Source organism: Garra rufa, chromosome 10, assembly GCF_049309525.1.
Source record: "Garra rufa chromosome 10, GarRuf1.0, whole genome shotgun sequence".
Classification (NCBI taxonomy): domain Eukaryota; kingdom Metazoa; phylum Chordata; class Actinopteri; order Cypriniformes; family Cyprinidae; genus Garra; species Garra rufa.
Window position 1 is genome coordinate 23,595,520 of NC_133370.1, and position 25,254 is coordinate 23,620,773.

At 38.4% G+C, this 25,254-nt stretch overlaps 1 protein-coding gene across 6 annotated transcripts in view; it reads right to left on the reverse strand.

The window, feature by feature from the left end:
* kiaa1217 (KIAA1217 ortholog) overlaps positions 1 to 25,254 on the reverse strand; it is an 81,247-nt gene that overhangs the window by 47,859 nt on the left and 8,134 nt on the right. Inside the window, exon 1 of one of the 6 annotated variants that reach the window (XM_073848296.1) lies at positions 11,981 to 12,093. The exons of the other annotated variants lie outside the window; for them this stretch is intronic. The gene's annotated coding sequence lies outside the window, so the exon portion shown is untranslated. Of the gene's footprint in view, positions 1 to 11,980; positions 12,094 to 25,254 lie in introns of those variants that run through there. 6 annotated transcript variants of the gene reach the window in all.

Below are 25,254 nucleotides of genomic sequence, written 5' to 3' on the forward strand. Positions count from 1 at the left end.
GGTTCACCGATAAACGCCGCCATCTTGTGGGTGTTTTGAGAATTACGCGCATGATCGCCATTGCAGCACCGCGTCTGAGGGAACAACTGCGTGCACAGGTAAAGTATACTTACTTGCTTTGCTATATTTAGTAAACTTTATTTAACATAACTGCTATTAATGCACAAATTAGATGTGTTACATAAATGACTGATATGTAGTTTATGCAGATTGTCTCTAAGAAATAAAGACAAACTCACAGAGTCACGCAAAATAATCCGTCAAATCCTGTCACAATAAAGACATAACTTTGCTACATTTAGTAAACTTTATTTAACATAGGCTAACAGCTATTAATGCACAAATTAGATATGTTACATAAATAACTGATATGTAGTTTATGCAGCTTGGCTCTAAGAAATAAAGACGAACTCACAGAGTCACACAAGATAATCCGTCAAATCCTGTCACAATCGTAACCTGAATTAAATAATATACAGCCATGAATAAGCACATGTTGTAAATAAAAGCGCTGAATTTAACTCTCTCTGTTGTCTACTTGCTCATTATTAGTCTCGTGAAGTCGGAGTCACGAATGCTAAAATAAACCGTCATGTCCTGTTCCAATAAAGACGTAACTTGCCTGAATTAAATACAGCCACTAATGAGCGTCTATATGCTCATCATTCGTCCCGTGAAGTCGCTTCCATTTTGCTGTTCACTCACCGGGTGGATGCTCATGAAATGCTCCAGCACAGCCACCGCATATAACTTTTAACAAGATTCACTAAAACACCCCGAATTATATTAACATTTACTATATAACCATCATTCCGGTAATAAACATCTTCTAAATAAATATAACTAAGAAATTCAATGCGCTTTGTCAGCACGCGTTTCATAATCTAGAACGACAAAAACGTTTTTTTTTTCTTTCAGAAACGTAATTGTGATATAACATATAATAAATGCAATAAAAACGATGTTTTGTTTGTTATATTTCAATATTTCAGAATATTAATCAGTAAATTAACATTATTCTTCACTCTTTAGCCTATAAACAGCTTTATAAACCTAATAAAATTGTAGTTTAAAATGAAGTTACATTTCTGCAAAGTTGATATGACTCCTGTGCTTGAAGACAGACATTCTATATTTATTTTGCCTATTGCTAATGTTAGTGTTGCTACTCATGCTTTTCATAAAATATTTGTATTTTTGTAATATGAATATTAAATTTAACATGAAAGACTGCTAACATTCAACTTTTTTTTTTTTTTTAAGATGACCAAAATAAAAAATAGACAGCAATGTGAAGTATGGACTTACTTCACTCAGTCATTGCCAGGGCTGAGTTTGCAAAGAATGCCAAATGAATGTGAGCATGGGGTCAAAATCTAAAACAACAAAAAATACCTCCAACCTGTGGACTCACCTAAAGATCACTCAACTATGCAAGGAGGCTATGCAAAATGCTTGCTATGGATGCCTTCCATACACAATGAGACAGTGTTTTTTTTTAAGGAAAATGGAACTTTACGAAAACGCTATTTGAAAATGCTTTTTTTGCGTTGTAGTGTGGACTTTGAAAACAGAGGCTTTTGAAAATGAGGAGGCATGTTTAGTCATGTGACATATTTTTCCAATAGATATCTATAGTTATACCTGTATTGTGCCTGTTTTGTGCTATTTACTTTCACACTATTGCTTCAGATGTGTTACTGTGTACACTCTTCATATCACAGTCTAGCAAAGATGAAAATTTAATCGTGATTGCTGTTTGTGGCAAAGTAGATGGCAGTTGCATTTAGGTCAGACATACAAACGGGACTGAGAGAGACCTGGACACATCAGTAAATTAGGAGATATTTTTGTAAATAAAGTGATCCTGCCAGAAGAATTGCATGAAAACATATCATGTCTCAGTGAGCTTTTTTGAGGATTTACGTATGCATGCATATGTGAGAATTTTCGAATGTGTATATATAGGATTAATGTAGACATAGCCTAATTGCGATTTTTGCTCAGATCGGATTTTTTTTGGTATAGATTTTCACATTGTTGTTTTAAATGTGGCCAATATCAGATTTCTAGTCTGAACAGATCATGGTTCTGAACTGACCCACATGCACAAAAAGCAATATGAACAGGGTTGCCAGGTTTTCTCAACAAAATCCGCGACTAGTCCAAAACTAGCCTAATCGCATTCCAGGGGTTACATATCGCGTTAGTGTGGTGGCTTTAACCCACAGAGTTGAAAAACAACCCACGGGAGCAGTGAAAATGTAGCCCAATTTCACATGAAAACTGTGGACTTGGCAACACATGCACAGCGCTTTGTCATCTGGAAATAAACACGGAGAACATGAAAGTAAGCATAATGTGTTTCTTTATAATGTGATCTGCAATTTGAAAAATAAAACATGGATGTGACAGAAGAGTTTGGAAAGTTCTATAATACGAGCCCTCAATTTTGACACATCGCACTTCCACTGGCACTGACTGACAACCTTTCGCAACTGTCTTGTTAAATGGATATGTTAAATCTTTGAAGTGACTCCCATGAGCGCAGAATCGTGACAAATGTTGATCTAGACTCGAGTGATGTAAGTTGCATGAATTCCGATATGACTGTTCAGACTGTGGTTGCTTTGCAAAACATCTGACCTGTATCGGATTTTTGTGCAATTTGAAATCTGCTTATATTCAAATAGTCTAAATGGCAACAAACTACATGAAATTTGCAAATCCATTTTAAGCATTTGTGGTTTAGAATCCTATTCAAATCAGATCGGATTTAGAGTAGCTTTTTCAAGTTCTCACACCACGTAAAACGTAAAGGCGTTAAAGATTTTTTTGTAGAAAACATAATGAATGCTTTGCAAAAACAAGCTTGTGTTGTTGCAAACTGCAGGTCAAGTGGGAAAAGACAATATACTGCTAATATATGCACCTCTTTGAGTTTTGAAACCAGCAAAGATGGCAGCATGGAATGAAGTCTCACATTCCAGCTTCCTGTGCAAAATCAGATTTAGGCTGACAGTCTGAACGAGGCTGAAGTGGCACAAATTACAATTGAAAAGATGAAATTCCATGTGGTTTGTGCTGTTCACACTGTCATGAGGAAAAACAGATCTGAGTCACATGTAAGCACAAGTGTAAAAAAATGAACAAAATTCAGATTTGGGCCACATTTGCCTGCAGTGTGAACGTAGTCTTAGTCGTGAGATCCACAGCGAGACAATGAGTTTTCATTTTTCAGGCAAGGCCATTATTTGTCTTCCCATTCTGAGGGGAAAGTTTTTTTATGTGACAAGGAAAACTTTTCCTCACTGCAAATCAACTTCTAACTGGCATTGTGAACATTCTAATTATGGCATTTGACATAACTGGCATGGTTAGGGTATTTTGTGTCTGTCATATGCCATAGCTTGAATGTTTAGACTGCAGTGTATTGTGATTAGTATTCAGTGTGGTGTCTTCAGCTGAGAATCCTGAAGTATTATGTAAAAGTGAATAGTCATAAAATGGGGGACTTTTTAATGACTTGCTTTCAATCAGTTTTCTCTACAGTGCATGCATTATAGGTGTTTTGGCGCCTGTGCTAACCATGATAAGCAGCTTTGCATACTTACCTCTCTGTCCTGTTATGGGAGAATTGCTTTATCTTTCAAATCCTAAACTGTGTTTGCCATTCGTTTAGTCCAGCAATAAATGCTCTGAAGTGTTACGTAACTCAGGGGACACTGTGTGAATGAAATAAAACCTATACACATCCATCATTCTCTTCAACTCACTTGCTGACAATGATTCCCTGACATGTTCGAACAGATCCTCAGTTATACAAAGTACAAAGGGCAAATTCCAAATAACAATACAACATTGAAATTGTAAAGCTAATCCCTGGAATCAGGGGTTACATGACTAAATGGTTTACTACAAATGTCTTATAATGTATCAGTGCCATCTAGTGTTTAATAAGACTGACAGTTCTCATTTGTTATGATTGGTTCAACCTGGAAAATGAAATTTTTAATATATATTTTTTTATTTGTAAAAATGAAAATGAGGTCTCAAAAAAATCTTAAAATAGCTGTGTCTATTACGTAATATGGTTGGAGTCTGTATTGTGTGAATGTGTTTTTCTTGGCCATCTTTGAGCCTCACACATTGAGAGGAATGTACCTCCTTTGTAAAACCTATTCCATGACCTTGCAATTATTTTGGTAGCCCCTCTCACAGTCTAAACTAGACAGTGTCCATAGAAACCTGTACAGTGCTTTATTAGCCAAGAGTATCAGTCTCTCAGTGTAGCAACAGCATATTTAAACCAAACTGTTCAAACAGGCAGAACTTTCTAGCAAGCCAAGAAACTGAGAAAACTCAACTTCACCTCTGCTTTCCATCAAGGCCTGGAACATATCATTAGAAAATTGACTATACCAAGACCAATGGATGTTTATATATGAGCCTAAAAAAATTGTGGCTGGAGTGTGAGTGGACTCAAATATAGATGAGTGGATAGTGTATGAATCTTCCATTAACCTAGTACTACACTTTGCAGAGCGGGACACCAGCATCAACACAGGCAGGAAATATCACCCACCCCAGATCCCCCTTATATAGTCTTTTCCATTCGTTTGTCCTTGACTGTTGTTCCTGCCCCCTTGTAATTCACACAGACTAACAATAAACCCAAACCAACTCTCCTCATCTAAAACTAAAACACCATGAAGTATGGCTGCAACATACTTTGCTGGGCTGCCAAAGTTATATAGTTCCAGCTGCAGCCCACCCACAAATTTACAAACACACAAATTGTGTTAATAAATATTAAACTCATAATCCTTTAATATTTATGTAGATTTGACAAAAAATAAATATAATTTTTGATATATTATTTACATTATTCTTTAAATTCCTTTGTATTTTAAGTGATGATTGGGACTTCATACCTCAATCAAACATTCAAAGACAGCCATTTAACATTACTATTAGCAAATATACATTAAATTAACCAATTAAACATATTTGCACATCTCAGTAAATAGCTGAAGCATGGATTGTGGGGCTTTCCATCATGATTTTATATTTCTTAACTGCTTTAAAGGGATAGTTCACCCAAAAATGAAAATATCATTTTTACCCTTGATACACAGCCACATCCATCTCTCCTGAGCACGAGTTTGGCATCAGTCACGTCACATGTGCACACGCTCTAACGTAGAATACGCAAACGCCGGAAGCGATCTGTTGCATGAATACGACACTCATTGTTTACACAGAGCACAGAGATTGTGGGTATAGCGGCTATTCAAAATGGTAATTACTTGCGCGTATCCTGATTGTTTAAACCGATTTAAAGCTAAAAGATTACGTTTGCTTGAGCAAACTAATCCGGGACTTTTCACTGATTTCCCCTTACGGCGCTTGCGTATTCTACGTTAGAGCGCGTGCACATGTGACGTGACTGATGACAAACTCGTGCTCAAGACAGATGGAAGTGGCTGTGTATCAAAGGTAAAAAAATGATATAAATATCGATCGTTTCGTGTCTTAAGACATCAATATCGTCACGAGCCGCAGGGTGTAATTTGGATTTGTCTGGGCTTGTTTTTGTTTACTTTTAAAGGTTTGGTGCCCATCCACGTCCATGATAAGGATGGCAGACTGCACCGGTTTTCATTAAAAATCTTCGTTTGTGTTTTTCTGAGGAAACAAAGTCATCTTGGATGCCCTGGGGGTAAGCAGATAAACATCCAATTTTCATTTTTGGGTGAACTATCCCTTTAATGCCAGATCACACCAAGAACAATAACTATAGTGATAAATATAGTACTGTCTGCACCAGTGGAGGATAAAGTTTATCGTAAATGCACACGGCAGAACTGTCATCTGCCACTTTAAAAGCTCAAGCTCTTTAACACTGGGTGGATTCTGATTGGCTGTGAATGTTTTTATTGTCCATCAGCTGAAAAAAAAAAAGTTCTAAAAAAGATTTCCAAGATATTGTTCCTCTTTGTTGTTATCATTATAGTTGTGGTGTGGACTTAAAAACTATTACACAACAGTTCTTTCTGGTTCTTGAATCTGATTGGCTGAGAGTGGTGTAATATTCTAGTGATATGGAACCCCAAACCATTTCATTCTTTGTATCACTCCGCTTGCAGTTTTTTCACGTGTGTCATGGCGGACACCCAGATCCATTATAATTTTAGAAATAATACTGTTGATGTGAGCTCTAGAGCGTCAGTGGCCACTTAGCGCTCATGAACTCGACGAGAGGCTCTGATGTCTCTATAGTGGTTAAATATGACATATAATTTGTTTTGGTAAAGCTAATGAGATAATCTCATTAATCTATTATTTGTTCCAGAGCAAATAGTTTTGGCTAAGGGTAAAATGTCATCACATTATATTTTATATTTAATGCTGTTTATCAGAGCACTGCTTTTGTACTTCTGATTGAATTGCCTAGTGATTTTTATGGTGACAGTTGTTGTTTATTAAATAATATTATTCAATAAATAATAGTAGTGTTTAAGAATAGTATTTAGTATTACTGTGCATGTTCATAATGATGATTTAAAAGTTACATTATTACGCCATTAAATGGCGACAAGAGATTTTAAGTTTTTATGAGTGATTCAGCAGTACAGACTTTTATATTAAAAGAAACTTGAACAGGGTCATAAACAAGGAAGTTATTTTTACTTTCAATAACACCTTGTAAGACGCAGCCAACAAATGCACTAAACAATGCTATCATCAGAAATCACCCTTAACAGATGAAAGGCTAGTACGACAAATATATTGCTTTCCTCAGCGGACATTCAAACTAATGTTTTATTGTGAATATAAGTTTGAGCTGAAGCATGAAAGCTGTATCAGATGCAGGTAATCACACTTGTTCAGTCCATCTCTTTCTCATACTACTCAACTCTACATAATATAGTGAGCTTTTAATACAGTAAAACAAAAAGCTTTTAATGAAGCAACTCAACATTCCTTCATAGTTCTGAAGTGAAGTATGTGTAATATTGCAATATCGCATGGCTGATTTGCTTATTTAAAACTATATTAAAACTTCAGTCATCCATGGCATGAACAGGCTTTAATCCAACTAGTTAGAGTTTAATCGTTAAATCTTCCTCCAACTCAATTTTTGTTAGCAGGATAAGTGACAACAGGGGAAGATGCTCCTCAGTTGATAACACAGCAACTCGACATGGATGACTTCAGACCGTTCCGGCAAGCTCATCGTTTTAACAACACTTCTACCGTGCTGAAAATACGGTGAAGTTGATTTTTAAAAAATGAGATCTTGTTCCCTCCAAGCTCAGAACAAATCACAGCCTTGTTCTCCGACATGCATGATTCATGAGTCAAGCTTGCATTAGATTGTCAGAAGAGTGTAAATACTGGTATGTGAACTTCAGCTTAGTTAAACCAGGGTTTGTGAGGATGACAGAATACAAATGGATGTGCACAGAGTGAGCTCATTAGAGTACATCACACACTGTGTAAGCAATGTGAGCAGGCCAGTGCAATGTCTACACATGTGATGTATGGAATGAAATGCTGTGGGTTTTGGTGATCATTCTTTTGTTGTTTATTGAGAAGCAGGTTTACATCTGAGCCGATAGAGTGCATCATCAATAGCATTAAGTTAATGGCACATTAAGAAAGCTCTAAATGTCTCCAGGCTTTTTCAAGTTTGATAGGCTACACCAAAACATGTAGTGCAAGTAATTCCCTCCTTTAAACAGACATGTTTTGCAGCAACAAATAAATAATTAAAAAACCCTATGTTTACCCAAAAATGAAAATTTGCTGATAATTTACCGCCAGGCCATCCAAGGTGTACAGTAGATGAGTTTGATTAAGAACCGTTTTGAAGAAATGTATAAAGAGTTCAGCTCAATTATTGTTTGATATCACAGTCATTTTGTGTGAGGAAAAAAAAACAATAAAATACATTATACTCAACTAAGCTCAGCTGAATGTTTCATTGTCTTTCCCACATTAAAATCTATTAAGGAAAATTAAAACGCAACACACAAGTATAAAACTCTGTGCATCAATAATAAATAGTCTTAATGGCATTGCAGTGTAAACATCATAAAGTCTCTTTATCTCTTGGCATGTACAGCGCAAGTAAAAATACCCCTGACCTAATCTTCTAGTTTCTCAAACATATGTCATTTTAATAAAAAGGAGAAACAATGTACTGGTAAATACATCCTGCACACATGCCTGTTGCATGTTTGTCTGCTACTTCAAATGACTTCAGTTGTATTTCACAAACACATTTTGATGCTTTCAGTCTCAGTATAAACCCCACAACTGTTGTTGGAAATATTGAATGCGCCATCCCTGCTCTCTAACTCAGGGCCGGCACAATCACGTCAAATACAAATCCGCCCTAAGTCAGCAAAGCAGTGGAATGCAACCCATCCAGCACCCACTCACACAAATGCCTCGGCTCAAAAGATTTGGGCTGACGCATGGCCATCAGCATTTCAGCAGACCTCAACAACAATTAAGCCTCATCAACCAGTGCTATTTCATAGACCATTTAGCTGGCCCACAGTAGAGCCCTGCATTCTACTCCATTAGGACTCAAATCTCTGTTGATGTATCACAAATATCTGAACCCTAATTTCAGTACTGTGACACTTTCTGCAAGTTACTCTGGCATAGCCAACTCATTACTGATACCATTATTTATGTACCTGTAACTGCCGGTTCATTTTCTACCTCATAGGCAGAACATTTGAAATGGTATATTTTATTTTGAAACATTATACTTAGTTTTTATATTGATCTTGTGAACGATTCATGAAAGCTTTTGACCTCAAACAGTCAAACAGTTCAGTCATTTAGTCTGCTCATTTGTGACCCTAGACCACAAAACATCTGAAAGCTGAATAAATAAGATTTCCATTGATGTATGGTTTGTTAGGATAGGACAATATTTGGTCGAAATACAACTATTTGAATATCTAGAATCCAAGGGTGCAAAAAAATACTGAGTACTGAGAAAATCGCCTTTAAAGTTGTCCAAATGAAGTTCTTAGCAATGCATATTACTAATCAAAAATTATGTTTTGATACATTTACAGAAGGAAATTTACAAATTATCTTCATGGAACATGATCTTTACTTAGAAATCTATCATTTTGACCCATACAGTGTATTTTTGGCTACAAATATACCCATGCTACTTAAGACTGGTTTTGTGGCCCAGGGTCACATTATTGAGTGCAACACCAACATCTCAAATTCCAATCATAACCGTTGGATTTCTTTATTTATTTAGAATGGGGCTGTGGAGAGACCAGATGAAGTGGAGAGATGATCATCTTTAAAACACTGGTACACCTCAAAACATCAGATTTATCCTCGTAATAGAGCACAACCAAAGCCCAACTCAGGTATTTACCAAAATAATGTTCATCCACAAGTAACTTGCAGTGTTCTGCTTCCACCTCTAAAAGGTCCGAAAGTTAAATAATGTGGCTTTAAACATTCTGGAAGAAGCAGCATACTTTGCTAAGGACCATTGCTGGTCTGATAAAACTGCTGCAACAACAAACCCCTTAAGTTAAAGGGATAGTTCACCCAAAAATGAAAATTATCCCATGATTTACTCACCTCAAGCCATCCTAGGTGTATATGACTTTTTCTTTCAGACCAATGCAAATGGAGTTGCGTAAAAAAATTCCTGGCTCTTCCAAACTTTATAATGGCAGTGAATGGGTGTTGAGATTTTTAAAGGCCTTCTGAAGTTAATCATTGTGTTTGTGTAAAAAAAATATTTGTATATAAAAGTTATTAACCACAATCTCTAGCTTCCGCTAATTGTCGTATGCGTATTCACAAGAGAGTGGCATTCCAGAAAGCCTTTATTCACCCCGAGAGCTGTGTGGATTAAGACAGATGGATATACCTTATTGGACTTTAAGCTTGGAAGAACCAGGATATTTTTTAATATAACTCTGATTGTATTTGTTATATACACCTAGAATGGTTTTAGGGTGAGTAAATTGTGGGGTGATTTAAATTTTTGGGTGAACTATATCTTTAAAACTATAGTTTAATGGCAGTGAATGGGTGTTGAGATTTTGAAGTCCAATAATGTGCATCGATCCATCTCAAAAAAGTACTCCACACGGCTCTTGAGGGTTAATAAATTCCTTCTGAAGTGAATCGATGTGTTTGTGTAAGAAAAATATTGGTATTTAAAACCTTATAAACTGTAATCTCTAGCTTTCGCTTAATGTCATACGCACGTTCACAAGAGAGTGGCCTTCCAGCAGTTGATGTAGGACATAGGCATCACGTAAGCTCCAGTGTGAATATGCTAGTCTCACGAGAACCAAGTTTTGTGTACAGCAAAGGAAACTTTCTAAGATGGATGTATGCACTTTATTGGACTTCAAAATCGCAACACTCATTCACTGCCATTATAAAGATGGAAGAGCCAGGAGACATTTTTAATATAAAGTCCGAAATTTTTGTATATGTTTTTAGTATTTCTCAAAATTTGTCATGCACAGAATGTCACAGCAGCTCTGAATTCTTAAAACACCCAAAATGCTTGCTACGGATGCTAAGAACTCAGAAAATTTAACCCAATCTTAATTTTTTTTTACGACGGATGAAAGTTTTTTAGGAGGCCGTTGTTTTTGTTTTCTTTGCGTACACATTGTTTGTGTAAATAGAAGGGTCAGATTGCTGTCAGAATACATCAAAAATATCTTAATTTGTGTTCTGAAGACGAAGAACCCTTTAACTCCAAAGAAAGTCATATACACCTAGGATGGCTTAAGGGTAAGTAAATCTTGGGGTAAATTTCATTTTAAGGAATAATTCACCCAAAAATTAAAGCAGAAAACAAGATTGAGGAGAAAGCAATATTTTAGATAGATGTCTTGTATTTTAGCCAGAAGCAGTGGTTTGAAGTCACGTGCATGGATTATAAGTTTTTATCAGCTGTTTGGACTCTCATTAAAATGGCACCCATTTACTGCAGAGGATCCATTGGTGAGAAAATAACATGCTAAAATTCTAAATCTGTTCCAATGAAAAAAAACAAGTTCATCTGCAAAGTGTACATTTTCAGGAAATTTTCATTTTTGTGCGAACTGTTCCTTTAAGAAAATGCACGAAATGATCACTTGACCTGCATGTGTGAGAGTATATGACAAAAATAACATCTTTACTGCAAATGAGGCGAGCAACACTCTTCTTTGTACATTTCACACTCTCATTATGCCAGTGTCAGTCTTTTCAAAGCATAGCAGATGGAGTCAAAACACTGTTCCTCTTATTAAACCATACAAGCACACATGTGGTCTGCCAAAATAAAGCATGACTAAAACATTTTCTGAGAAGAGGAACAAGAAAACATTTCTTGAATTTTAAGGAGTGAATAGTTGCCACACACCACATTAAATACTGTCAAAACTTTTGGCTCCATGCTGATTTCTTTGTCAGAAATGAAACTGTGGAGCCAATTTTTCATTCCACGGTCATCCTATTTAATTAATCTGCTGGACTGATACAACCGCCCAATTCCTGAACATTAATAACCTGAACATGACGTGATCATACTTAATCACTGTGGCGCTGCATAAATAAGGATTTACCTTAAATACAACAGTATAGCAGAGTCAGCTGTACTCGTCATGTGAAAATTACATATTGCAAAATCTAAAATATCTCAGTCTTTGCACTGGTTCCCTGAGAAGAAGCTTTACAAAAAATGCTGAAGTCCATTTAATTGCAGCACTTTAAATCGCCACACACTACAGCCAGGTTCTGGTTGTTAAAACATGCAGTATAAATCTCAATGACAAAGTTCAATATCGGCAAGAAGTTCTTAAGCAGCAATACAAACATAAAACATAAGCATCCCAAACCACTGTTTATGAAATGTGTGCCCATAAATGATCTGACATTTATAGGGGCAATTCGGTCCTGCAAAAAAACTCACCGGCTCTAAATGTCCTCCGAGTCAGTTTGCATGTGTATCCTGTTCGGTGTGAGGCTCACACTGCCTCCCTCTATTAAATATACGAGTGTCTCGCCCACTGGTCAAACCACTGCTCTACTCTGTGCTCTACTGAGCTGAAGTTTATGTAAGTTAGAGGGTGTGCGAGTCGGAAATGCAGCAAAAAGGAGGGTCTATTGTAAGACTAATGGCACTCCTGTTCCTGAAACCTCACCTTTGTATACTATCAGCAAGGATAGGACAGGAGAGATTACTTCCTAGAAAAGGCATAGACAATTAGTTAAGAAGTGTTTATGTTTGTGGTTCCAGAGTGTTTGGACACAGGTTACGGCATCAGAGCTTTAAGACAAAGAACACAATAAAGCCAATAAGAGCTTTCCTTCACGTTTCAAAGCACAGCTCTCATTCTGTCAGCAAGGGGTTCGTTTTTCAGCAACAAACCCTACCTGTGACCCTGAACAGACAACAACAGAGGTTTCAACAGCATTTTAAACAAAGCTTAGATGAGTAGGGCAGATTCTGTTACATCTCTTTCTATCCCCTCCTTATGAACTGGAAGACTAAGATGTTCCTTAGAAGATGCTGAAAATTTCACCCCTCATTGTTTTTCATATAATGTTTCCAACACCTGCCCATTATTTGCAGGAATTGGGAAAGACTTTGCTCATTTCCCACTGGTTCCTCCACCCTCTCTTCCTGTCCATCCACAGAAAGATCACGCCGAAACAACAGTAGCTATACTATACACTAAAATGACCACGTTCAAAAGTTTACATTCGCTTGATTCCTAATACTGTTGTTACCTGAATGATCCACAGCTGTGTTTTTTTATTTTTTTAGTTGTTCATGAGTCCCTTGTTAGTCCTGAACAGTTAAACAGACTGCTATTCTTCAGAAAAATCCTTCAGGTCCGACAAATTCTTTGGTTTTCAGCTTTTTTTTGTGTGTGTATTTGAACCCTTTCCAACAATGACTGGATGATTTTGAGATCCATCTTTTCACACTAAGGACAGCTAAGGGACTCATATACAACTATTACAGAAAGTTCAAACGCTCACTGATGCTCCAGAAGGAAAAATTATGTATTAAGAGCCAGGGGTGTACACTTGTGAACAGAATGAAGGTGTGTACATTTTTCTTATTTTGCCTAAACATCATTTTTTTTCCATTTAGTACTGCCCTTTAGAAGCTACAGAAGATACATGTTTCACAGAAGACAAAATAAGTTACATTTACCCTGATCTTCAAATTCAAAATGTTTTCACCCACTCTTACTGCATTGTGTTTCCTTCTGAAGCATCAGTGAGCGCTTGAACCTTCTGTAATAGTTGCATATGAGTCCCTCAGTTGTCCTTAGTGTGAAAAGATGGATCTCAAAATCATACAGTCATTGTTGGAAAGGGTTCAAACACACAAAAATGCTGAAAAACCAAAGAATTAGTGGTACCCTGAAGGATTTTTCTAAAAAACAGGCAGTTTAACTGTTCAGGACAAACAAGTGCCTTATGAACAACTATCACTCAAAAAAACAAAAAAAACAAACAAACTGTGGATCATTCAGGTAAAAATGACTTGCACTACTAGAAAAGAAACACCTTTGGAGGAACATCTTCAAAAGAAAGCCTTTGTACCTAAAGGGTCCATATTGGTCCTCTAAAGGTACATATTAGTACCTAAATTTCCAGCAGCTTTATTTTTCAAACCTGCCCTTTTCAGATCATGTAACTTTCCTCTCACATCCAAATCCACTCTCTCCAGCCACTTTTAACATTTAAAAGAAAGACTGAGAACAAAGTGATACAAGAAGACCCAACTATACAGTCAAATGGGCAAAACTGACATTTATATGAAGGGCTGCCCAGAGGACATCATATTTTTAGTCATTCCTCTTTTAGCACCATTAGACAGACATCAACAACACAGATAAAAATCCCTGAGCAGGTCAGCTTTATTCAACCAATAAGAGACTTAAGCGCTGCCGCAGCCAAGTTTACACCTCTAAGCTCTTCACTAATGGTATTCTGTTTCCAAGCTAACCCATAAGGAGGGTATAAATACACTGGGTCTCTAGGATACAAGACACTCTCCTGAAACTCTTGCGGACTTTGTGTTTTAGTGGGATAAGGAGAATTGACTGCAAGTCAGCATCACTCAGCTTAGTTCAGTGGTAATGTACATGTGTGGTTTTGTTTTACACTAGTTCTATACAGTAGTCAACATTTGAAGTCGATCAAAAAAGTTAATAAAAGTTGTTCTAAGACAAGAACGAGTATTGTTTTGGTTTTTGGAGAACTTTGATGAAAGGTTTTGACTCACATCAAATGTTGACTACTATATATCGAATAAGTCTAACACAAAGTATTCAAAGGTTATGGAATTCAAGTTGATTAGTCAAACTGTTCTCGAATAACGTGTGAACGAATTCAAAGTAGAGCATGCTAAAATTTATGTGATGCTATATCTCCACAACAGTTTGGCGAATTGAGACCAAACTTCTTGTGTGTTATAACAACGATGGCCTGAGGCTACCTGCTACAGTTTCTGCGCAGCTCCACCTAGTGGTCAGGAGATATGAAAAATGGCTACTTTTGCTTATAGCTTCTGAATGAATTTTCCCATGTCAGCCATTTTGAGTGTTGACCATTTTGAATTTTGTTGTAAAATGCTATATTTTACGAACGCATCAGTGTATCATTACAAAACTCGGTATGTGTTTTTGGCACCATGCTCTGACAGTTTCAGGGCAGCATCACCTGGGCTTAATGTAATCATTGGGTCATAGATACCAATTTTACCATAGTGAGCCGAAGGTCTTGTCTGCCATTTTAATTGATCTTGAAAACCTACTTTTTCGAACTCCTCCTAGACCGTTGGTCCGATTTTCACCAAGTTTGACTCAGATCATCTTCAGACTATGCTGGCAAAAAGTTATGGATTTTGTGTCGATATACAAATCTGTTATCGTTTAACGTATCAACAAATTTGCTGAAATGATTCCAAACTGCATCTGAGGCTGTATCTCAGCAAAGCTTTGACATATTGACACCAAACTTTTCATGTGCCATTGTGACCTCCCACTAACCACGCCATCATTAATTTGGTAACAGCGCCACCTATTGGTCAAAAGTAATAAACCATTCATTAACCATTAATAATGAAATTTCCAAAAATGATAATAACTTTGATTGTATTAGCCTATTGTAATGAAATTGAACTTCATTGGGTCATGCCGAGAACACAGATTCAATTTTTTTTTCATAGTTGGCTGAACTTTCTGTCCGCCATTTTTTTTTTATGTTGAAAACCTACTTTTTTGAACTCCTCCTAGACTGTTCGTCCGATTTTTACCAAAATCGAGTCAGATTATCTTCAGACTGTGCTGACAAAAAGTTATGGATTTTGTGTTTGATAGACGTTACAGCGCTGCAACAAATTTGAGGCATGATGCCAAACTGCATCTGAGGCTGTATCTCTGCAAAACTTTGACATATTGACACCAAACTTTGTGTGTGCCATTATCGCCTCACACAGAAAATACCACATTGATTTGATAACAGCACCACCTATTGGTCAAAAGTGATAACCCATTAAATCATATTACTAGAGATTGTATATATGATTTTTTTTTGCCATTTTTAACTAAAATCATCCTAAAATGGCTTTAATTACACATTGTTGCAGTTGGTCAGATACTCCAAGCCATGCCTAGTTCCTCATGCAGCTATATTGGTTATCATGATCAATGTTGGAATGAATGATGCTTAATATTTTTGTGGCACCTGTGTTTTTTTTTCTCAGGATGATGAATAAAACGTTCAAAAGAACATCATTTACAGTATGTGAAACAGAAATCTTTTGTAACAATATTAATATCTCTACTCTAACCTTTGATTAATTTAATTTTTCTTTGCTGGGTATTTATTTTATTATTTTTACTTTTAAAAATCTGTTTATACCCCAACCTTTTGAATGGAGGGCATCACAGTTTCCACAAAAATTTTAAGCAGCACAACTGTTTTTAATATGGATAATAATAATAAATCCTAGAATGGTGTCTGAAGGATCATGTGACACAGAAGACTTGAGTAATGGTTGCTGACAATTCAGCTTTGCCATTAATGATTAATTACCTTTACAATACATTTAAATAGAAACCCTTTAAATAATATTACTGTTTTTACTGTTAATGCAATCTTGGTGAGCATAAGAGACGTCATTTAAGAATAAAAAATATATAAAATATGTGTATATGTCAGACTCAGTCATGTACTGATTTTTTGTATTTGAAGAACTGTCTCCGTCAGTGTTTTGATGTAAAACAAAAAGGCTTCCAAAAGGATGTGACACCTAAGAGCAGCACATACAGTGTATGGAGGGACACAGATGTAACGGTGGCGGTGGAGGGCCCTCCTAGGTTGACAAAGCCAAGCTGATTGATCTAGTTCACTTGTGCCCTGAAGCAGGGTCCTCTGGACTGCCATGCTGCAATGGTTCACTACACTTTCAGTGAGCGTGTACAGCGCACATCACAAACCCCACAGATGAGAGGAGGAGAAATTCATTATGGTCCTGAGAAGGATCTCTTCTCTGCTGTTTGCTCCTATTTAGAGCTTCTGACTGAGCAAAGACAAGCACAGGGACGGGGAGACATGGTGAGGCGGTTAAGAGAGGAGGAATGAGGGAAGCTAATCTCTTTTTTTATGCTGTTGCAAAACATGACATCATAGCTAGCGGCTTGTAGACTAGGCAGTGTACCAAATTACCAGCCATTCTGGGCAGTCTATTAATTAACCAGTGACAAATCTAATCTAAATCCAAATATATTATGCTACAATGAATTCAGCTTAAAAAAAAAACACCTGCATCATATAAGAGTTGTTTTAAAACAGAAGGACATGTACTGAATTCACTTCCATGATTCAGGTGGTTATGAGGATATATGAGAAAATGAAAAAGCACTCAAAACATTACTGGATGTCGAGACAAGGACTCAGACATGAAGAAACACCCATAAAGAGAAACAGCATGGTGTTTTCAAGACAGTGGCTTTTGATCAGTTAGATCTGGCTTGTTTGGCAGCAGCTGAAGCATTGGGAAATTTAGTGTTGTCCTTGTGTGACAGCTACAAGATGCTTCTGTGATTTGACAGCATCTGTTAGTGTTATCTAAAAGGACAGTTTCAGTCAAGCATAGAGCTGACGTGTTCTGTGTTCATTGCTGTGCAACAACTGCCATTTAAACAAAAATCTATAAATGAGGATACACATAATAAACTGTATTATAGGGGTCATATGATGCGATTTCATGTTTTCATTTGTCTTTAGAGTGTTGCAAGCTGTTCGTGCATATATAAGATCTGTGGAGTTGCAAAGATTCTATTATTTAATAAAAATAAAAATAATAATAATTTGACACATCTTAATCTTGAAATACAGGTCCAATTTTATTTAACATACAACTCTCAAATTTGCATGAAAGAAATGTCATAGAGCAGTGTATTTAGTATTATTCTATAATTCCAAAATAAATTGGGCATGAAAATATTTACTTGAAACATATATTACCCTGCAAAACCATAATTAAATGGTCATAATTAAATGGTTCTAAATACCACAAAGACAGTGATGAATTTTCACAACTTCATGAACAGTCCAACATGGCCAAACAACAAGCCATCAAGTGAGTCCAACAAAACTTCTGATCAAAAAAGGAGAACAGTTCAGCTCCAGATGCTCCCCCATCCCAGGATGCAAAGAGTGGCTAAAAATATAGTAAAGAACAAAAAGGACAATACATTAGATATTTTACAAAACAATGACAGTCAGATACAGACAGAGGGATGACAGATACAGTCAAAGGCAGAGAGAGTGATGATTGTTACAGTTAGATCAGTATGATTTTTAATGTTCTTTAAAAAAAAGTTGTGTATGTTCATCAAGACTGCATTTATTTAAACAAAACAGTAAACTTGTGAAAGATTATTACAATTTAAAATAAGTTTTATATTTTACTATACTTTCCAATATAATTTATTTCTAAGATGCAAAGCTGAATGTTCAGCATCATTACACCACTGTTACATGATCTTTTAGAGATCATTCTCATTTATTATCAATACTGTATGCTGATTTATTGTCAATGTTATTGAATGTTAAGTTGTCAGTGTATGTTTTGGAGCCTGTGATACTTTTTCGGGATTCTTTGATGAATAAGTTTAAAAGAACAGCAGTTATTTAAAATATAACTTTTATCTAAACATATAAGTCTTTACAATCACTTTATCCATGAAAGGATCCTGAAAAAAGTATCACAGGTTATTAAAAATATTAAGCAGGACAACTGCTTCTAACATTGATAATAATTTAGCATTTACAAAAAAAGTAATTAGAAGACTAGAGTATTGATGCTGATTTCAGAAATAAATTACATTTTACATTATTTTAAATTGTAATAATATTTCACATTATATTTTTTTCTGTATTTTTGATCAATTAAATGCAGCCTTAATGATACTTATTTCAAAACATAAAACCTACTGATCACAAACTTTTGAACGCTAGTGTAGATAAAGGATAAAAGAACATAATAAAAGGAAAAAGATCTTGGTGTATGTGTACTTACGTGTCAGTAATTCCACTGAAAACCCTTCGCATTGCAAAGAAGACTGGTAACTTGGGCTCACTTTAACTGGTTTCTTCTGTGCCCTGTCGTTTTAGATGGGTCTTCGCCTTTCAACTTCTTTGTTTCTCTCTCAGGATAAATATCTACAAAACAGTCAGGAAGCAGACAATATGTAATTCACATTAGTTTTAGCTTTTGTACATCTGAATTATTCTCCCTAAGAAAAAACGTCTCTTTTCTTCAGTTGAGAAACATATTCTATCATATCTACATGTAAAATGCAGGTACTCAGATTGTTAGAATGCAACTATTACCTTTGAATGATCCGTCTGTCTCCTCCTGGTAACGTTAACGTTAGTCCAGAATATGTAATATGCTGCGAACAGGCCAGACAGGAAGTTAGGCTGGATTAACTCATTCTTTAAATAAAAGTTAGCAAAAAGCATTAACGTTACATTAAAACAATAAGCGAATTAGCAAGTTATCAAAGGTCCTAGTACATCTCACTGCTTACTTTAACTGCTTTAACAGCACAGTTCAGAGTTTACGTGACACACACATCCTCCGTGAGCGGCTGACCGCGAGTTGCGAGCCTTCAGTACGTGTTTTATTTCGGCGCCCGTGTTAACAGATGCCTGCCTGTGCAAATTTGTTTTACATCGTAAAATAATCACGAAAAAGTGTGCTGAATAGCACGACGTCGCCGTGAATCATAACTTTTGTCAATGAAGCTTGTAATTCTTAACGTAGGAACCCAGAGATGTTACGCCTATAGCCTATATAAGGCCGGGGAATGTGTAAAATCCTCCCGCGACCGCGGTGCCGAATCCCCGCACAAGTCTCTCTCGCGCTCCGCGGACGGAGGATTCGTTAATCTGCGGTTACCGCGAATGTTTATGACACCTTAATATACCACCACAGTTGTGAAATGTGAAAAATAAAACAGAAATAAGTCACTTACTGTCACAGGGAGTCAGACTGAGACGTGCGGATCCAATTGCAGGCTTTATTTAGAATCGTCAACAGGCCAGAATAATCACCAGAAAACAGGAACAACGTAGGTAATCCGGGAAACAGTTCAATAGACAGGCAATGGTCGCAATGGCAGGAAGCAGGAATCTTCAACGGGGTACACAGTCCAGAGTCATACACAGATAATCCAACACAGAAATAAACGCTTAGAATTACGACCATAGGAACAATAAGACTTCGCCAGGAAGTGTGTGTGTCTGTGGCTTAAATGCATGTGGGTAAATGTGAAACAGGTGTGTGCAGCAATCAGTTCAGTGGGAAACAAGGAGCAGCTGTGTGCAGTGATTGGTGCAGTGGCTTATGGGGATTGCAGTCCAGAATGTGTGTGCAAGAGTTCATGATGAGAAGACAGACCAGATACATGACAGAGCCCCTCCCCAAGGAGCGGCTTCCAGACGCTCTAACCACATAATACAACCTGGAGGGTGGTGGAGCGGAGGCGGAACAGGGGGAGGGATGGAGGGCCAGGTCCATGTAGGGGTACTGGAACCCCGAACTGAGGCGGAGCCGACGGAGGGAGAAGCCATGATGGAGGAAGGGTTGGCTCCTGCATGGGGCCGACCGACGGAGGTGGAGCCGGTGGAGCCCGAGGCGGAACCGGAGAGTCGATGGTCCAGGGCGACACAGAGGATCCGGAGGGCCAAGGCGGAACCCAAGGCTCTGGCGACCCCGGCGGAGATGGAGGTCCAGAGGTACGCAGCGGAGCCGGAGTGACAGAGGATCGAGGCTGTGCCCACGGGAGGGAGGAGGTCCACAGAGCCGGCAGGACGGAGTGACGAGGCGCAGCCGGAGGAGTAGAGTCCAGAGGCGAAGGTGGGGCGACGACTGACCGGGGCGGAGCCGGAGAGACGATGGAGCCCGGAGGAGCTGGTGGGCCGACAGCCGACAACGGAGACGAGGGAGCACAGAGCCGGGGTGGAGCCGCAGGGTTGGAGGGCCGAGGTGGAGTCCAGGACTCTGAGACTGGAGGTGATGGTGAGGGGTCCTTCAGTCTGTACACCGATGGAGACTGGCAGTCCCACGGCAAGTCCTCTGCACCGAAGTTGGGATGTGGGTGAGCAGAGGGACTGTCAGGAGACAGAGGTGGCGGAACTGGAGCAGCAGGGAGGGTGGGTAGGATCAGTCCATGCATGAGCTCCGTGACCAGAACCGGGCAGACAGGAAACTCAGGACGACTGGATGGAACCAGCGGAGTCTCTGGAAGGCTGGGCGGGACCAGCGGAGGCTCTGGAAGGCTGGGCTGAACCAGCGGAGGCTCTGGAAGGCTGGGCTGAACCAGCGGAGGCTCTGGAAGGCTGGGCTGAACCAGCGGAGGCTCTGGAAGGCTGGGCTGAACCAGCGGAGGCTCTGGAAGGCTGTCTTGAGGAGCGGGCTCTGGACGACGCTCTTGTGAAGCGGGCTCTGGACGACGCTCTTGTGAAGCGGGCTCTGGACGACGCTCTTGTGAAGCGGGCTCTGGACGACGCTCTTGTGAAGCGGGCTCTGGACGACGCTCTTGTGAAGCGGGCTCTGGACGACGCTCTTGAGGAGCGGGCTCTGGACGACGCTCTTGAGGAGCGGGCTCTGGACGACGCTCTTGAGGAGCGGGCTCTGGAGAACTGGACGACCCCAGCGGAGATTCAGGAGGGCTGGGCGTCTCCAGCGGAGACTCTGGAAGAGCAGGCTCTGAGCGAGCGGTCACTGGAGGGCGCTCTGGCGGCGCAGTCACTGGAGGGCGCTCTGGCGGCGCAGTCACTGGAGGGCGCTCTGGCGGCGCAGTCACTGGAGGGCGCTCTGGCGGCTCTGATTTGATGGTAGCCATCTTGTGCCATGGCTGTGGAAGGGGGCCCATCTTGAGAGCAGACTCTGGAAGGGCAGCCATTTTGCGAACAGAGTCTAGAAGGGAGGTCATCTTGTCAAGAGACTCTAGAAGGGAGGCCATCTTGCTTACAGACTCATGCGGGTCCATATTGTGATGCTGGAGAATAAAGCTGCTGGATCCTTGTAGTGGCGAAGTCTTCTGTCACAGGGAGTCAGACTGAGACGTGCGGATCCAATTGCAGGCTTTATTTAGAATCGTCAACAGGCCAGAATAATCACCAGAAAACAGGAACAACGTAGGTAATCCGGGAAACAGTTCAATAGACAGGCAATGGTCGCAATGGCAGGAAGCAGGAATCTTCAACGGGGTACACAGTCCAGAGTCATACACAGATAATCCAACACAGAAATAAACGCTTAGAATTACGACCATAGGAACAATAAGACTTCGCCAGGAAGTGTGTGTGTCTGTGGCTTAAATGCATGTGGGTAAATGTGAAACAGGTGTGTGCAGCAATCAGTTCAGTGGGAAACAAGGAGCAGCTGTGTGCAGTGATTGGTGCAGTGGCTTATGGGGATTGCAGTCCAGAATGTGTGTGCAAGAGTTCATGATGAGAAGACAGACCAGATACATGACACTTACCACAGCTGTGAATGGTTCTTCTTGCTGCTCCCGAATGTGGACCGTTGAAGATAATCCCGCCTCTTTAGATTTTAAATTTTACAGCAATAAGATGTATGTTTGCATCAAACCACCGCATCACCCCAGAATGCATTGCGGTTTACAGCAATATGCTGTATTATAAGAAATACAACCTGCTGCTGTAAAATATTGCTGTAATTTTTACAGCAATTCGTTACAGTGTACCCAAAGAGATATCTTTATGAAAGTTAAGATTCAGCCACTCCTTCCTAAAACGGCTTATTCAAACATGTCCCCATAAATCTGTGACTGTGTGGGAAGATTTGCATGACACCACCCAAATGTATACACAAAGAAACAAGGCGTAACTTTTATTCTCGCTGTAGTATTGTTGCAGCCTCCACCATGTTGTGGAGACGCTGTGTGTTTCATTCCAGAACAGTATACTGCAAATATTTGAGAATGGGAGAGTAGCCTACAATGCCGGCTGTACACAAAGGCTGTTTCTATAAAGTGGGGCAATTTCAACTTTGAAAGGACAGCCTGGCGCTTCTGACTCGCAGCCTGTAAGTACGTTTTCTATATTTAAAGAATTTGCTACTGACTGTTCAAACGCAAGTTTTGAGCTGTGTAGAGTAGTGCTTGTTGTTTCTACGATCACAAATGCAGACATGGTTTTATGTTTATGCGGCACGGTGCGACGCAACGCAATGCATAAAAAGACAATATGAATCATTATAATCAGTAATTATGTCCTCACTGGATGCAACAAATGCCTTAATTATAATGTTTTTTTATTGTTTTTGTATCGCGATGGGACACAGAATCACGACATGGTAATGGGCGTAACATTTCCGTCACACGTTTGAGGTATTCGGCCAATCAAAACGCACTGGATAGCTGGCTAATCAGATCACACATTGCTTTTCAGAATGATGAACTTTGTAAAAAAAAAAAGCTTTGTGTGTTTTAGAAAGGCAGAGCAGAGAGGAGCAACAATAATGTACAGTATGTGGAAAATAATGTGTTTTATGAACCTCAAACCACTTAAACACATTGCATTACACCAAATACACAAAATAATGTTCTTTGTAGCAACATCATATGACCCCTTTATGATATACTTGAAGCATATGTGCAGACCATGGTAGTAATAAAGAGTTCAAATTATGTGCATTAGTCTGTTCTTGGGCCATTATGCACCCTAAAGCAGTTTATCACTGCCCAAGCTGTGCCTAATTCATCACAGTCCTATAGTTGGATTAAAATGGCATCAGATATAAATTACTTAAATAAATAAATATTATTTTTAAATTTTTGAGGAAAAAAGGCAATTTGTCAAGCCATACACTACCGGTCAAATGTTTTTGAAGAGTAATATTTTAATGTTTAAGTCTCTTCATGCTCATCAAGCCTGCATTTATTTGATCCAAAGTACAGTAAAAACAGTAAAATTTTGAAATATTTTTACTATTTAAAATAACTTTTCTATTTGAATATATTTTAAAATTAATTTAAAATAATTAAAAAAATACAACTGAGTAGATTTTTTAAATATTTTTTTAAACTTTTTTTTACTTTGTCTTTTGATCAATTAAAAAAATCCTTGCTATATGTATATATAGTATATGTGAAAAAGTGTTGGCCCCCTTCCTGATTTTTTTTTTTTTTTTTTTTTTGCATGTTTGTCACACTTTAATGTTTCAGATCATCAAACAAATTTAAATATTAATCAAAGATAACACAAGTAAACACAACATGCAGTTTTTGAATGAAGTTTTTTTATTATGTAGGGAAAACAAAATCCAAACCCACATGGCCCTGTGTGAAAAAGTGTTTGCCCCCTAAACTTGCTAACTGGTTGGGCCACATTTAGCAGCAGCAACTGCAATCAAGTGTCTGTTACAGCGCTGTGCAGGAATTTTGGCCCACTCATCTTGGCAGAATTGTTGTAATTCAGCCACATTGGAGGGTTTTTGAGCATGAACCACATTTTTAAGGTCATGCCACAGCATCTCAATAGGATTCAGGTCAGGACTTTGACTAGGCCAATCCAAGTCTTTATTTTGTTTTAAATTCAGAGGTGGATTTGCTGGTGTGTTTTGGATCATTGTCCTGCTGCAGAACCCAAGTTCACTTCAGCTTGAGGTCATAAACAGATGGCCGGACATTTTTTGGTAGACAGCAGAATTCATGGTTCCACTTATCACAGCAAGTCTTCCAGGTCCAGAAGCAGCAAAACAGCACCAGACCATCGCACTACCACCACATTATTTTACTGTTGGTATGATGTTCTTTTTCTGAAATGCTGTGTTACTTTTACGCCAGATGTAATGGGACACACACCTTCCAAAACTTTTGTCTCGTCAGTTCACAGAGTATTTTCCCAAAAGTCTTGGGGATTATCAAGATGTGTTCTGGCAAAACTGAGACGAGCCTTTATGTTCTTTTTGCTCAGCAGCGGTTTTCGTCTTGGAACTCTGCCATGCAGGCCATTTTTCCCCAGTCTCTTTCTTATGGTGGAGTCATGAGCATTGACCTTAACTTATGGGGCAAACACTTTTTCACACAGGGCCATGTGGGTTTGGATTTTTTTCCCTTTATAAAAAAAACCCTCCATTTAAAAACTACATGTTGTGTTTACTTGTGTTATCTTTGATTAATATTTAAATTTGTTTGATGATCTGAAACATTAAAGTGTGACAAACATGCAAAAAAAAAAATCATTAAGGCGGCCAACACTTTTTCACACCACTGTATATATATAGACTCCAAGCTTTTAAATGGTAGTGTATAATGTTACTAATGCTTTTCATTTCAGATGAATGCTGATTTTTGGATATTTTTGGATTTCTGAAGGATCACTGAAGACTGGAGTTATGATGCTGAAAATTTAGCTTTGATCACAGGAATAAATTACATTTTAAAATTGATTGGACAGAAAGTTTGATGAAAAGCTGAAGTTTTGAATGCTTATATCTTGTAAATGCGAGTTTTGTCATTGTTTTGGAGCACAGTAGCTTATAGATAACCTTAAGGCTAACATATTCACACTGAAATCCAAAAAAACTTCAATTTTGATTTCATTGGGACTTTAAAATCTGTGAAATTTCACTGGCAACTGAAATGGCTGACTCAAAAATCTAAAAAAAATTTTGAT